We start from the raw sequence: 14573 nt of genomic DNA, 5'->3' as shown, positions 1-14573 counted from the left end.
CAATACTGTCAAAAGCATTCTTTTATATTCACTGTCTGATTATTTTCCATTGACAGAACTACTAGTAAAATAGCTAGGTGAAAAAAACACATATATTTAAGGCTAACACAGGTTATCCTCATTAAGCAACATATTTTAAGTTTGCTTACTACATAGTGGCATAGCAAATGAATTTCTCTGTGTAATTATGGTATATAAATTCCTACCTTTGTAGCATGTCAGGGTTATCCTTAAAAAGAAACTATTTTCCTTGAGTTTTTACCTCTTCAACATTGCCTCTGACATTCTACAACAGCTGGCAGAAAGACACACAGCAGATTAAAGGAAGGAAAAAAGTCTAATTTTTCTCCTTAATAGACATCATAGGACTTGCACAGTCAAAAGATCGTATTCCTTGCTTCTTATGCATTAGCTTTGCTTACTAGTTGTATGTTTTTTCACAACACACTTAAGTTCTGAATTTGTTTCCTCACCCAGTGATGATGATGATGATGATAGTAACTATCCCGCAGGATTGTTGTGGAATAAGTAAGATTGAAAACATGAAGCTCCTATGACAGTGCAGGCATGTGCCAGGCACTGGATGAATGTTGGTTTCCTCCCTCATAGCCCCAAATAAGCAAGTTTCCTAAGGAGACATAGAAATGTCCAGTGAACACAGGAGAAGGATACTGGCAGTTAACACTGGGGAGCTCTGATATACGCTATCTCATTAAATCCCCAAATCAATCCCTACAAATAGTTACTACTATTCTACCTATTTTCTAGCTGAATAAACCAACTCTTGAAGAGCGTAGGTAGCTTTCTCACAGTCATGCAGCTACAAAATATTGGGACTGAACTTTGAGGACGATTATGTCTGCTTTAAGAGCCTGAGCCTTTCTACAGTTTATTACATCTGAAAAAAAGTAGATACATAGGAAGACCAACTGTCAATCAAAAAAAAAAAAGCCAAGGACTGTCCCTTAGGAGTATGAGGGGCCTTTTCTCAGGCTGGTGATCATCCCTGGTAGATTTGGGAATCGGCTGTCATAGCTGCTTCTGCTACAGACACTACAAATTTTCCTATTTCCAGGATGCTCACTTCACTAAAATGTTGCAGTGGCCACTGGGATGGGAAACTGAAGGGCTTCCTGGCCTTGTGGTTCTTTATACCAGGGTTCAGAAGTGGAGATTAAATGGTTAAATACCTCCCCAGCCCTCTCCCCAAACTCAACCACTTAGTCACCTCTGTCATTAATCCCTGCCTCCTCCAGGCTGAACTGTCCAGGAAGGAAACAATCCAAAAGTGCTTTTTTGATTTCTTTTTCAGCTGGTTTGCTGTTGGAGTATAGAAACACTACTGATTTTTGTATATTGATTTTGTATCAAACTTTACTGAATTTACTTATCAGTTCTAAGAGTTTTTCAGTAGAATCTTTTATATTTTTTTACATAAGACCATGTCATCTGCAGACAAGAACAATTTGACTTCCTCTTTTCCAATCTGGATGCCCTTTATTTCTTTCTCTTGCCTCATTGCTCTGGCTAGGATTTCTAGTACTTTGTTAAATGAGTGGTGAAAGTGGACGTCCTTGTCTTGTTCTAGATCTCAGAGGGAAAGCCTCCAATTTTTGTCCATTCAGTATGATATTAACTGTGGGTTTGTCATATATGGCCTTTATTGTACAGAGGTACATTCCTTCTATACCTAATTTGTTGAGTGTTTTTATCATGAAATGATGTTGGATTTTATCAAATGCCTTTTCTGCATCTATTGAAATGATCATATGGTTTTTGTCCTCTGTTAGTTGATGTGATATATCACATTTATTGATATGCATATGTTGAACCATCCTTGCATCCCTGGGGTGAATTCTACTTGATAACAGTGAATGATCTTTTTAATGTGCTGTTAGATTTGATTTGCTAGCATTTTGATGAGGATTTTCATATCTAAGTTCATTAGGGATATTGGTTTGTAGTTTTCTTCATTTGTTGTGTCCTTTTCTAGTTTTGGTATGAGGGTAATGCTGACCTTGTAGAATGAGATTGGAAGTATTCCCTCCTCTTCTATTCTTTGGAATAGTTTGAGAAGAATTTGTTTTCTTCTTTAAATGCTTAGTAGAATTCAGCAGTGAAGCCATCTGGTCCTGAGGTTTTCTTTGTTGGGAGACTTTTAATTACTGCTTCAGTCTTATTACTCATTATTGGTCTGTGCAGGTTTTCTGATTCTTCATGGTTCCACTTTGGTAAGTTGTATTTATACATTTATTTAGAAATTTATCCATTTCTTCTAGGTTTTCCAATTTGTTAGTGTAGAGTTGTTTATCATAGTCTCTTATGATCCTTTATATTTTTGTGGTATCAGTTGTAATGAGTCCTTTTTCATTTCTGATTTTCTTTATTTGTCTTCTCTTTCTTTCCTTAGTTAGTCTAGCTAAAGTTTTATCAATTTTGTTTATCTTTTAAAAAACAACTCTTCATTTCATTGATCTTTTGTATTATTTTTTAAATCTCTAATTTATTTATTTCTACTCTGATCTTTGTTATTTTTCTCCTACTAATTTTGGGTTTGGTTTGTTCTTATCTTTTTAGTTTCTTGAGTGTAACATTAGTTTGTTTATTTGAAGTCTTTCTGCTTTTTTGATGTAGGCATTTATTGCTGTAAACTTCCTTCTTACAACTGCTTTTCCTGTATCCTATAGGTTCTGGTATGTTGTGTGTTCATTTTCATTTGTTTCCATGAATTTTTAAATTTCATTTTAAATTTCTTCTTAGTCCCATTCATTGTTTAGGAGCATTCTGTTTAATTTCCATTTATTTGTACAGTTTCCAATGTACCTTCTGTTATTGATTTCTACTTTTATTCAATTGTGGTCAGACAAGATAGTTTGTATGATTTCTATTTTTTGTTTAAATTTGTTGAGTCATGTTTTGTGACCTAACATATGGTCTATTCTAGAGAATGTTCCATGTGCTGCTGAGAAGAATGTGTTTCTGCAGCTGTTAAATAGAATGGTTTATAAATGCCTGTTAGGTCCCATTGATCTAGAATGGAGATTAACTCTGATGTTTTAGTTAATTTTTTGTCTGGATGATCTGTCCATTGCTGAAAGTAGGTGTCAAAGTTCCCAACTATCATTATGTTGGAGTCTCTCTCTACCATTAGGTCTACTAATATTTGCTTTATATATCTGGGTGCTCTGGTTTTGGGTGCATATGTATTAAAAATGCCTATACACATACACACACACACACACACACACCCCACATATACACACACACACATGGTAATTATATTACATATGTAATATAATGACTTTCCTTATCTTTTTTTACTTTCCTTGGCTCAAAGTCTATTTTATCTAGGTATAGCTACTCCTGCTCTTTTTTGGTTCTTACTTGCATTAAATACCTTTTTCTTCCCTTCGCTTTCAGTTGATACGTGTTTTTATAGGTGAAGTGAGTTTTTTGTTGGCAGCATATTATTGTTTTTTGTTTTGTAATCCATTCATCCAGCCAATCTGTGTCTTTTAATTGGGGAATTTAATTCATTAACATTTACAGTTATTATTGATAGATAGGGACTTTTTACTGACATTTTGTTACTTTTTTCTGGTTGTTTTGTAGATTTTTTTAAAAGTTTACTGTTTTTTTATGATTAAGTGATTTTCTTTAATAGAATATTTTGATTTCTCACTATTTACTTTCACTATATCTATTTTTGTATGTGTTATGTTTACCAAGAAGTTTACAAAAAACATGTTATATTTATAACAGATTACTTTATACTAATAACAACTTAAATTTGATTCACCAAAAAAATTTTTTTAATTTGAAAAAAAAACAAAGCAGACTCTATGTTTTGACATCATTCCCCCTCTCACGCACACACTTTTTGACGTCTTGTTGTTTCAAGTTATATCTTTTAATATTGTCTGTATCTTACACAGTTGATGTATTTATCTTAATAGATTTGTCTTTTAGTCTGCATACGAAAGACATAAGTGGTTTATTCATCAATTTTAAAGCATTGGAGTATTCTGAATTTGTCTGTGTACTTACTTCACTAGTGATTTTTATATCTCCAGATGTTTTCTTGTTACATTTTAGTGTTGTCTTCTTTCATATTGAAGAGCTCCCTTTAGCATTCCTTATAAGGCAGGTCAAATGTTAATGAAATCCCTTAGCTTTTGTTTGTCTCAGAAAGTCTTTATTTCTCCTTTATATTAGAAGTGTAGTTTTGCTGGATACAGGATTCTTGTTTGACAGTCTTTTTCCTTCAACACTTTGAATATATCATCCCACTCTCTCCCAGCCTGTTTCTACTGAGAAATCCTCTGAAAGCCATATTGGGGCTTTGGTAAATGTTATATATTCTTTTCTCTTGCTGCTTTCAGTATTCTTTCTTTGTCTTTGGTTTTTGATAATTGATTAAGATGTGCCTTAGGGTATTCCTCTTTGGATTGAATTTGACTGGTGACCTTTGAGCTTCCTGTACTTAGATGCTGTCATCTTTCTCTATACTTAGGAAACATTTAGCCAATATTTTCTTAAATATGTTTCCTAGGTCCCTTAATTTTCATCTTTTCCAGATATGCCAATTATGAGGAAGTTATTTTGCTTGACTGTGTTCAACAACTGCTGAAATTGTTTTTTTTCTTATTCATTTTTCATTTTGCTCTTCTGTGTAATTTTATATGTCTTGTCTTCAAGCTCACTGACTCTTTCCTCTATTTGACCAAGTCTACTGTTGGAGTTTTCTATAGAGTTTTTCTGATCTGATAATGTAGTCTTTATTTCCAGAATTCCTACCTGGTGTTTGTTTTCATTGATTCTATTTCTTTGTCAAGGTTCTTGTTCTGCTCCTTGATTGTTTTCCAAATATTATTTATCTATCTGTATTTTCTTGTGACTCCCTGAACATCTTTAAGAGGGTTATTCTGAAGTCTCTGTCAGACATTTTATAAGCCTCCTGTTCTTCTGGGTTCATTACTGGCACTTTGTTGGTTTCTTTTGGTGGTGTCATATGGGGAGACAGCTACTTCTTCCAGATTTTGCAGATGTTCTTTGGTGTTGCTAGACATTTACTGTTCAATATCAGAACAATATCAGGAACTTGTCTCCAGTGTGAAGGCTTTTTCCCATTCTATGGTGTGTTAATAGCAATTACCACCACTTAAACACTGCCCTGGAACTAATTTGTTGTTCTTCTGTTAATCTCTGGGTTGAGAAAGACTCTACATTGGTATGTTTTCAAGATGTATTAATTTGGGTACATGAAGCTCTGATTCAATCTGTCGACTTGCTATTTATTCATATATTCTCCAACATTTCATTTGTAGTCATTATTTTTCATTTCAAACAGTTTTAGGGTGAACATTCTTTTATGCAGAGGGTATGGAAATCTTCAAGTTTATTGGATGTTAGAAAATTGTTCTCTAAAGTCATTGTAACATTTTACCTCCCACCAGCTTTTAATGAGTTGCCATATCTCTACACCATCCCTAAAGCTTGATATTGTCAGATTTATTGATAGAGTTTTCACAATTTGTTGTATGCCAAACTGTACCTCATTGTTGTTTTAATTTTAGTTTTCCTGATTATAACTGAGAAAGTACAAGTTTTTGTATGTTTGTTGACCATTCAAGGAACCTCTTCTGTAAATTGTCTTCTCATGTGCTTTGTTCATTTTTTTATGGCTTATCTTTTCATGTTGATTTACAGGAATTTTTTTATATATTCTTGGCATTAATCCTGTGTCAGCTACATGCATTGCAAATTTTATTCTCTCAATCTACAGTTTCTTTTTTACTTTACTTTTGGTGTCTCTTTTTATACAGAAGTTTTAAGTCTTAATGCTGTCAAGTTTTAAAATAAGTCTTTTATCATTGTACTCTTGATGTCCTTTTAAGGATGTTATTCTGTACCCCCCAAACATTAAAGCTATGATTCTAATTATTCCTTAAATTGTTTTAAAGATTTGATTTTAATATTTAGGTCTTTAATCATCATGATTTTATTTATATTTGAGGTATAAGGTAGGCATCTAATATTTTTGCATATGGGTAACTACTTGCTGCAGTGGTATTTATTTTACTCTGCTCCCCACCCCCATCACTTTCTAATGCCTCCTCTGTCATATATATGTCCATTTTCCATATATGTGTGACTTGCTTCAAAGATTCTGACTCTGTTACACTGGTTCATATATTTCATAAAATTCCATTTTTGTCATTGTTTCTTACATCTTACTCTTCTGCTCTGGATTTATATATCTTCTTGTACAAGTACATATAACTCTTGCCTACTGTCTAACAATTTCTCACCTGATCCAATTTTTTATTATTATTTTCCCAAACACAAGTATTTTAATACAGTGTAATGATTTTAATTGTTCTTCCAAATTTTTATATCTGTGTGTCTCTGTGATAAATTCTAAATCATTTATCAGTTTTATCTTCCCATTAACTAGTACTTTCTTCATCTTTGTCTAGGATAACCAGCTGTCCCAGTTTGCCCAGCATTTTCCCAGTTTTAGCACTAATGTCCCATGTCCTGGAAATCTCTCAGTTCCAGACAAACCAGGATAGTTGTTCACACTCTCTGTGTCTTGCAGTTTTATTCCATCTATTGAGTTTTTGTTTCAATGATAAAGTTTTCATTTCCAGATTTTTTAATTCCTTGTTTTTCTTAACCACACACTTTTAATATTTGCCTATTTTTGTTTTAAATATTTTTATATTCTTCTTTAAATATTATTCTATTCTTTATTTCAACGGATCCACCATAAGGTGGATCCTAAATTTTTAAAGTCATTTTCAAATTATTCTATTATTTTAACTAATTTAAGGTAAACCCATATTTCAGTTGTTGATTTTGTTTCATTCTATTTCATATTAATAGCTTTCTTCCTGTGTTTTGGAATTTTGTGTTGTAGACAAATTTTGAGATTTTGTTGATCAGTTGGTTAGTTTTCTCTTTCTACCTGCCCTCACTCCATCCTCTCTAGTTCTGTGCTTATCTCTACTACTTCCACCTAAAGCATCCAGAACCAGATATCTATTGACAGCTGGACGATCCAGGCCCATGATAATATTGGGCATTTAACATATTTGCTACTAAATCAGATGGCATCTTGACCTAGCTCCTGGCTCTGTGGCTGTGTGTAGTCTTGGGTGTCTCAAACTCAGCACTTTTGTATATTTTAGGATGTTTAGCAGTATCTCTGGTCTCTACCAACTAGATGTCAATAGCACCCACTCCCCAGATAGTGACAACCCAAAGCATTTCCAGGTATTATAAAATGGCCCCTGTTGGGGGGGTGCAAAATCCCCCCCAGTTGAGAACAGCTGGTCTATCCAAATGCAACCTTGACAGCAGATGATTTTAGTCTCCTTTGGTGGTGCTGTGGAGGGGAAAGGCATGTCTCTCTCTGCCCTTGGTTTCAAAGAATGACCCTACCTCAGATTTCAGGGTACCTTATAGGATCTGAACTAACAAATCCTTCCATACACTGAACAGACACTGCCTCTCCAGTCCTCCAGTCTCACTCATTGCCTTGTGTTTCTGTTCTCCTTCTGGTATAGAAAGATTTGTCTTCTTTTTGAGTGTAGCTGTCTTTAAATTTTTCTTATTTTATATTCAATCTATCACTGACGTGTGGTTAGGTCAGTGAGAGAGCCAAAAAACTAATTTACTGACCAGAGGTTGATCCCTCTTCTCTATCACTTTTTTCCTCACTTCCCTTTAGCTTCATATCTTTCCTTTCTCTTTTCTCCCTGGTTTGTGGTCTTGGGCAAATCAACAAAGTAGGAAAAATGGGTCAGCATCAGGGTTGATGAGATACTGGGAGAAAAGTTAGTTCCTGCCAGGTCTCCATCACCACACTTCACCCCTACCCCAGCCTATTAGAACTGTAGGTCTGAAGCTGTGCTCCCTAAACCAGCAGCATCAGCATCAAATGGGAACTTAATAGAAGTTCTTGGGCTCCACCCAGTAAGTGCTGAATAAGAAATTCTGTGGGTGGGGCTCAGCCAACTGTTTATTAACCAAGTCCTAAAGGTGATTCTGATGTGTTATAAAGTTTAAGCTCCCCTGTGCTAAGACTTAGCTAAAGAGGCATTGGATCAGTGTTTCTCAACCTGGCTGCACATTTGACTACCCAATGAATTTTAAAATACACAGGTGTTTGAGCCCCACACCCACAGATTTTGATTCAGCTAGCCTGGTGGTTCACATACTTTTTTTTTTAACCCCCCAAATGATTCAAACATCCAGTCAAAGTTTTCTTTATTTATTTATTTATTGCTTAGCCCATTTTGATCATCACTCATGCCAGTGTTTCTGGAATTCTAAGTGGAAACTGGTAAACTTTTAGTGAATGAAGTTTACAATGATCTGTTCTGAAACTAGACTTCTTGGGTTTGAATCTCAGTTCTGCTCATTATCAGCTATGTGACTTTGAACAATTTATTCTCTCTGTGCCTCAGTTTCCTCACATATAAAAAGGGATAGGATAAATCACTATATTAACCTAATAGCATTGTTATAAGGATTACATGGGTTTATATATGAATGTCTTCAGCATAATGCCTGTTATACAGCAAAAAACATATAAATTTTTTTTCTGTAATATTTAATTTATGAGTAAAACATGCAAAGAACCCCCAAAATAAACCTAAGTCAAAATAAGTGTTTGAGGAATGGGAATTTTAAAAAGTGTTTAAAAAATCTTTTTTTCATATTGCTACCTTTCGCTTTATAAGACCCACTTTTTTCCAAAAATGCTAAATGCTCTTTTAAAACATTGATAAATGTTTACTTTTTTCACAAAAAATTTCTATATCCTTTGAAACCGGCTAGTGAAATTGTAAAACCAGAGTTTAGAATCACTATTCTATGCTCATATTTGAGCTACAACAACCGATAAGCCAACAATAAATTCAACACTTATATAAGTCCTGGCAGAGATGAAAACAAGTAGAGTTGAAATAAACATCTGCTGAATTTCATCTATGACAGACATCTAGATGGAAGAATTCTGGTAAAATCTAGTAAAAAATCTTCAGCAGATATTTGGGAGGCTTAGCTTACGAGTACATTTTGATTTGTCAATATGTGGATATAGTCCAAAAAAACTACTAGCAATTTTATTCATTACAACTTCAAAAGAAAAGTAGTTGAGTTTACTTTATCACAAGAGGACATTCATCCGAGAGAAACTAATTTTATCACATGTAACCACAACTTCATGAGACAGCATTTTGGGGGTAGGTGGAGTTTTTTCTATAGCAGAACATAGTTACTCAACACAATAGGGCTAAGATAAAATTAGTCACCTAGTGGAAGATGGGGGAGGGGGAGGGGGGAGTTTCCAAACTATCTGTTAATTATCAAGCAAACAAAGAAAAGACTGGGAGAATGGAATGGTAACTTCTGATTTTTAAGCAAAGTCCAACCGTAACTACAGAGCATGCCTAGTACAGTTGGTTTCAATTCTCAGATATAAAAGTTAGCCAACCTGAGCAAGTATTATGACTTTGATGGGAAGGGCAAGAAGAGAAGGAAGGAGTTTCCAGAAAGTAGCCAGAATAAGTATGTCTAAATGACTAATTAGGCATGAAAAACCACATGTAATATTCCATTTATCTTGACTCTTCTACGTCCTCATTTTTCTCACTATTCTACCCTTTTGCATGGTAAATCTTTTTTTACAAAAATGTGTCTGCCAGCACATTCCTGGGAAATGATACTGGACCTACCCTTTGATCAGTGAGAAAACTGGTTTCTCTTTTCTTTGTGTTCATTACAGATGGGTAGTCAATCTAGAGGTGGGGGAATAATGCCTTCTTGGGCAGGAAAAACTAGAAACACAGCACATCTTTGCAGTTGGAATCTCTTTTCTGTGTTACTGTTTCCATTATATTTAACTGAATGGCTCTAAATACTGCATCCATGAATACTTGTAATTAAAGAAATATTCTATTTAACAGTGTACAGTTACGAATACTTAGAGCCAGGGTAGTCTTGGTAAACTTTATCCTGAGTAGGCTGCTGATTTTGGACATGTTTGGACTGGAAGTAGTGCCTAGATATAGAAAATGAGATCGGATTTAAATGCATAACAGCCTGCTGGGAGATTCCTGGGTGGTTAAAATTTGATATCAGTTAGGGTATTGATGTCTGCAACTTACTTTAGAATGGCTCCCCCAAAAAGGTGAATAGATAAAGGAATAGACATGATAAAGTAAAATCAAGTATAGTAAAATGCTAACAATTGTAGAATGGTATGGGGTATGTTGGTGTTCATTTTTACTTTCAATTTCAACTTTTGTATATGCTGAAAAAATTTTTCATAGGATGTGGGGGAAGTTTTTTATTGAAACATATTGATTATACATATTTCTGGGATACAGAATTCAATTTCAATACATGTATACAATGTGTGATGTTTAAATCAGAGTAATTAGCATATCCATCACTGCTAAACTTAATCATTTCTTTGTGATGAGGACCTTTGATCTCCTCTCTTCTAGCCATTTGATAACATGTAGTACATTATTCTTAATTATAGATGCCTAGCTTGACTGTACACCAATAGAATTTATTTTTCTTTTCTAGCTGTTTTGTGTCCATTAACCTCCCTCTCACTATCTGCAAGGGAAAACTTAAATGCCAAATAGACTGGGAAAATGAAGTCATGAAGTATACTACAATACTTCATTTTCTATATTCTTAACCGGTGCATTTATAGGGCTTCCGTTTATCCACAAAATGAGATATCAGCAATGCACTTTATCCTCTAAAAGTAATTAGCTTTACCATTTTCTCCTCTTGCAAAAACAAGATGCATGATGATGGTAAATTTTTCAAACAAAAAACCAGAAAGAGATAGGGAAAAGTAAGTATCCCACTAGCTGAAGAAAACCGCTATTGACATTTTAGTAAATATTGTTCTAGACAAGTCACCACACAGAGCATAAGAGCTTTTCATATTTGCCTCTTGTAGCTGTGTTTCTGCTGTACTCCTCATCCTTCCCTGTGCCAGACCAGGTCTGACACGACCTTCATACTTGGCTCCAACTTTCTTCTTTCACGAAAACTTCTACTTTTCACCCTCACTTACACAGATCCCTCTTGATTCAGCATTTTCTGCCTTCAGCATTTCTCTTATCAATGCCTCAAAATTCTCATCAAGCACCTTTAATATTCAGATATATTTTCTTCCTACTTATTTTGCATCCTACCATGCTATCTTGCATATCTCAAGCTGCTAATATACGCTTGCTGTCAGGCTCATAATTTTACAAAGGTCTGTTCTGATTAAGGCAAAACCATTCTTCTAACTTAAGTAACTATGCAGTTTAAAACAAAATCCTCCCTCTAGATAGAAATGAGGATATCCACGCCAATCCTCGTCTGCTAAATTATGAGAAACATTAAGATCATAATTATAACACACATGGTTCTTATTTTGCAAGATATAAGCTGTCCTTAGCTCATGTTGTCTTTGCTTGGATTTTGTCATTGCCATTTTCCAAGGGCTCATGATGAGCGATAGGCACAGTCTCCAAAGAGCAGGGGAGGTTCTGGGCTCCCAGATGGGTATTGGCAGTGTTTATGGACATTTTCATTTCATGGAAGTAAAACTAGGTTGGAGTCTTCAAAGAGATTCTCTTACTCATATCTGAGAGGTACCTTTTAAACATCTACTTCAAGGAGTTTCCATCAGTTCACGTTCTTGAATAGTAAATTTTATGCATGTTTTCCTGATTTTATAGAAAAATTTAGTTATTCCCATTACAAATTCCTTCCAGAGAATCTTAAAGAATAGATTAATAGATTAGTAATCTGGGCAGTAAAAAGTGTACTTTACTTTAGGAATAGAAAAATGGATTGTTTCTATCATCTTCCTATAGTGTAGCATTATCCTGAACCATATCAAGGTTTGAATCACTTTTCAAATTTATAGGAAATAAGGAATATAATAATAGTAACAGTAGCTACCATTTTACAAGCACATCCGATATGCAAGACACTGTTGTAAGCACTGTATTTTTAAAATATCAATTCATTAAGTTCTTGCAACAAGCCTGGCAGATATACTACTTTTACTCCATTTCATGCGTCTGGTAACCAAGGGAAAGAGAAGTTAAGTAATTAGCAACCACGGAGATTCAAACCCAGACTGGCTGGCTCCAGAATCTATCTCTAAACTTTTGCACTCTGCGAACTTCCTAGGACAAAAAAGAAATGGCACTAATCTGGTCTAGAGATAGGACACAAAGGGACCTTGCTGTTTCATAAACTCGTTATGAGTCTACCTATGTCTCTCAGTATTGGTGTAACTCTATAGGTTAGTACCAGGTTTTTAGTTAACTGTGCTAATGAGACTATGAGCCCTTCTTTGACCTTTTTTAAAAAATAGGGATAAATTTATGCTGATTAATTTCTTCTCCCTTGCCTGTTCTCTTATGCACAACAGATTTTTTTTCTTTTTGTGTGTTATATATTAAATAAAATTTGAAAAGAATATCCATAGCCGTAGCTATTTCTCTTGTATAATGTGACCATTCAATCTTTACCTACAAGTATATGCATACTTTTTCACTTGAGGTTAACTCACAAACATTCTTCCATGTTGCTACACACTGTTCATAACCTTTTAATGACTGTACCACATTCCATGAAATCAAGATATAATAATTTACTTAGATGTTTTTGTTACTGCCAGGATTTTTCCAATTAGAAAAATTGAAATAAACATTTTCATTTATAGAGTTGATAGTTGTCTTCTTGTTTTGAATGGGTTCCTTAGAATTAGGTCCTTGGGGGTGACTAAAGAAATGAAACTTTATTGCTTTATAGATATATACACTGACACAATGGGATTTTAAAAATTTTTCAGGTATTTATTACTTAATAAGTAAAGCAATATTTAAAGACTGTTAAAATCAATTGCCTTTAATTACTATTGAATTAAACACTTTCAGTTCTATTAGGTTAATACTCAAATTTCTCTTCACGGGATTTATGGAGGAGGCTTATCCATTAACGTCTAAGTAATATTCTCATGCGTAAATTCTTAATTTAGTTTGAGTTACATTTTATTCTGATCTGTGCAAAAATTTTACTTTCCATTTTATTTTCTTGCTGTTATTTTTTGGTGCACAGCAGATTTTTCTCCTTTATATAAGTTGGTCTCTTCTGTTGTAATTTCTTTAAAAATCCATACCTTTTTCTATAAATACGGTAGTCTGTTCTCTACTGCGTTTTCCTTTTTAATTTTATAGTCTATTTGGAATTTATTCTGACTTATGAAAGGAATTAAGTGTGAAACTAAAATAATGTCTACTTAGATATTCCTTTTCCCCATTTTTGTTACTTTTAGATCGTCACATATTATGGCTCTCTTCTGAGCTATCTATATTTTATTTCTGTATCATTATCATACCTTTTAAATTATTATTTTATAATCTAATATCTAATAGGACTAGTTTCTCTCATCCCTTCCATCAGTGCTTCTCTTTTCACAATATTTATTAATGTCCTTACCAACATATTTTTCTAAGTAAATATTATAATAATTTTATTTAGTTCTTAAAAATTCTAGTTGTGATTCTAATTATATTTCTCTCAGTATCAAAAAAAAAAAAAATGGACTAGCAAACAGTGCCCAGCTTTCTTTTTTGGTTTCACTCTATATAAAGTTCAATGTACTTTTCATACTTTGCCCTTGAGAGGTTTTTACACTTACTCAAATAACCCCACATATTATCGGGATGACTTTTTAGATCAGGGCACGGCCTGGCCAGCGAGTAGAGAGCAGCCTACTCAGAGAATAAAGTCATCCCAGGCAAAACTGTAACTCCAGTTAAAACTGTATTCCCTTCTACCCTAGTGAGCAAATTGGTCACTGGGAGTGAAGGGGATTTTTATTTTGTCTTTGTTGCTATTGTCATTTTTAAAAAGTTAAAAAGTTTAACTTTTTCCTTAATGTGGTTTATAGAGGTGAAATTATAAAGTGTCCAGAAACGTGCGTTTCTCAGCTTTTCATCCTCTAAATGAAGCAATTCCTTCAGGATCAAATACTAGTCTTATTCTCTCATGAAACATTCTTGCAAATGACAAACTTCTTTCTGTCAGTTTTTCTATGTTTTAAAACAAAATTGTAAACAACGAATCACCCAAGGTTTGAGTGAGATACGCTCATCCACAAAGCCTGTAAAATATTTTTCTGATATAAACCTCTTTGAAGGTGACTATAAATTATTTGAAATGCTTCCATTGAAGTGATGACTAATCCTTTGACCATTAAATTGTGAAATGGAGCACTCACAAATCATATGATTCTATCTTAAAGCTGCTAATATTCAGTTTCTTTATTAAGGTGGCTTCAGGTTAAAACATTTATTTGTATCAGGAGTGCTTATTGCACAAAATTTTAGGGTCTCTTGTCTTAAGTACACCATTTTTGTTTTTGTTTATCCCAAGATCAGAACTCCTTATCATTTTAAAAGGTATCTAGCAACTTCCCCACACTTACAGCATGAAGCTCACCCAAAAAATTTGCAGAGATCACCCCAGAG

Source organism: Cynocephalus volans, chromosome 2, assembly GCF_027409185.1.
Source record: "Cynocephalus volans isolate mCynVol1 chromosome 2, mCynVol1.pri, whole genome shotgun sequence".
In the NCBI taxonomy this organism is placed as follows: domain Eukaryota; kingdom Metazoa; phylum Chordata; class Mammalia; order Dermoptera; family Cynocephalidae; genus Cynocephalus; species Cynocephalus volans.
The sequence above is the reverse complement of the archived record's forward strand: the minus strand, read 5'-3'. Positions refer to the sequence as shown.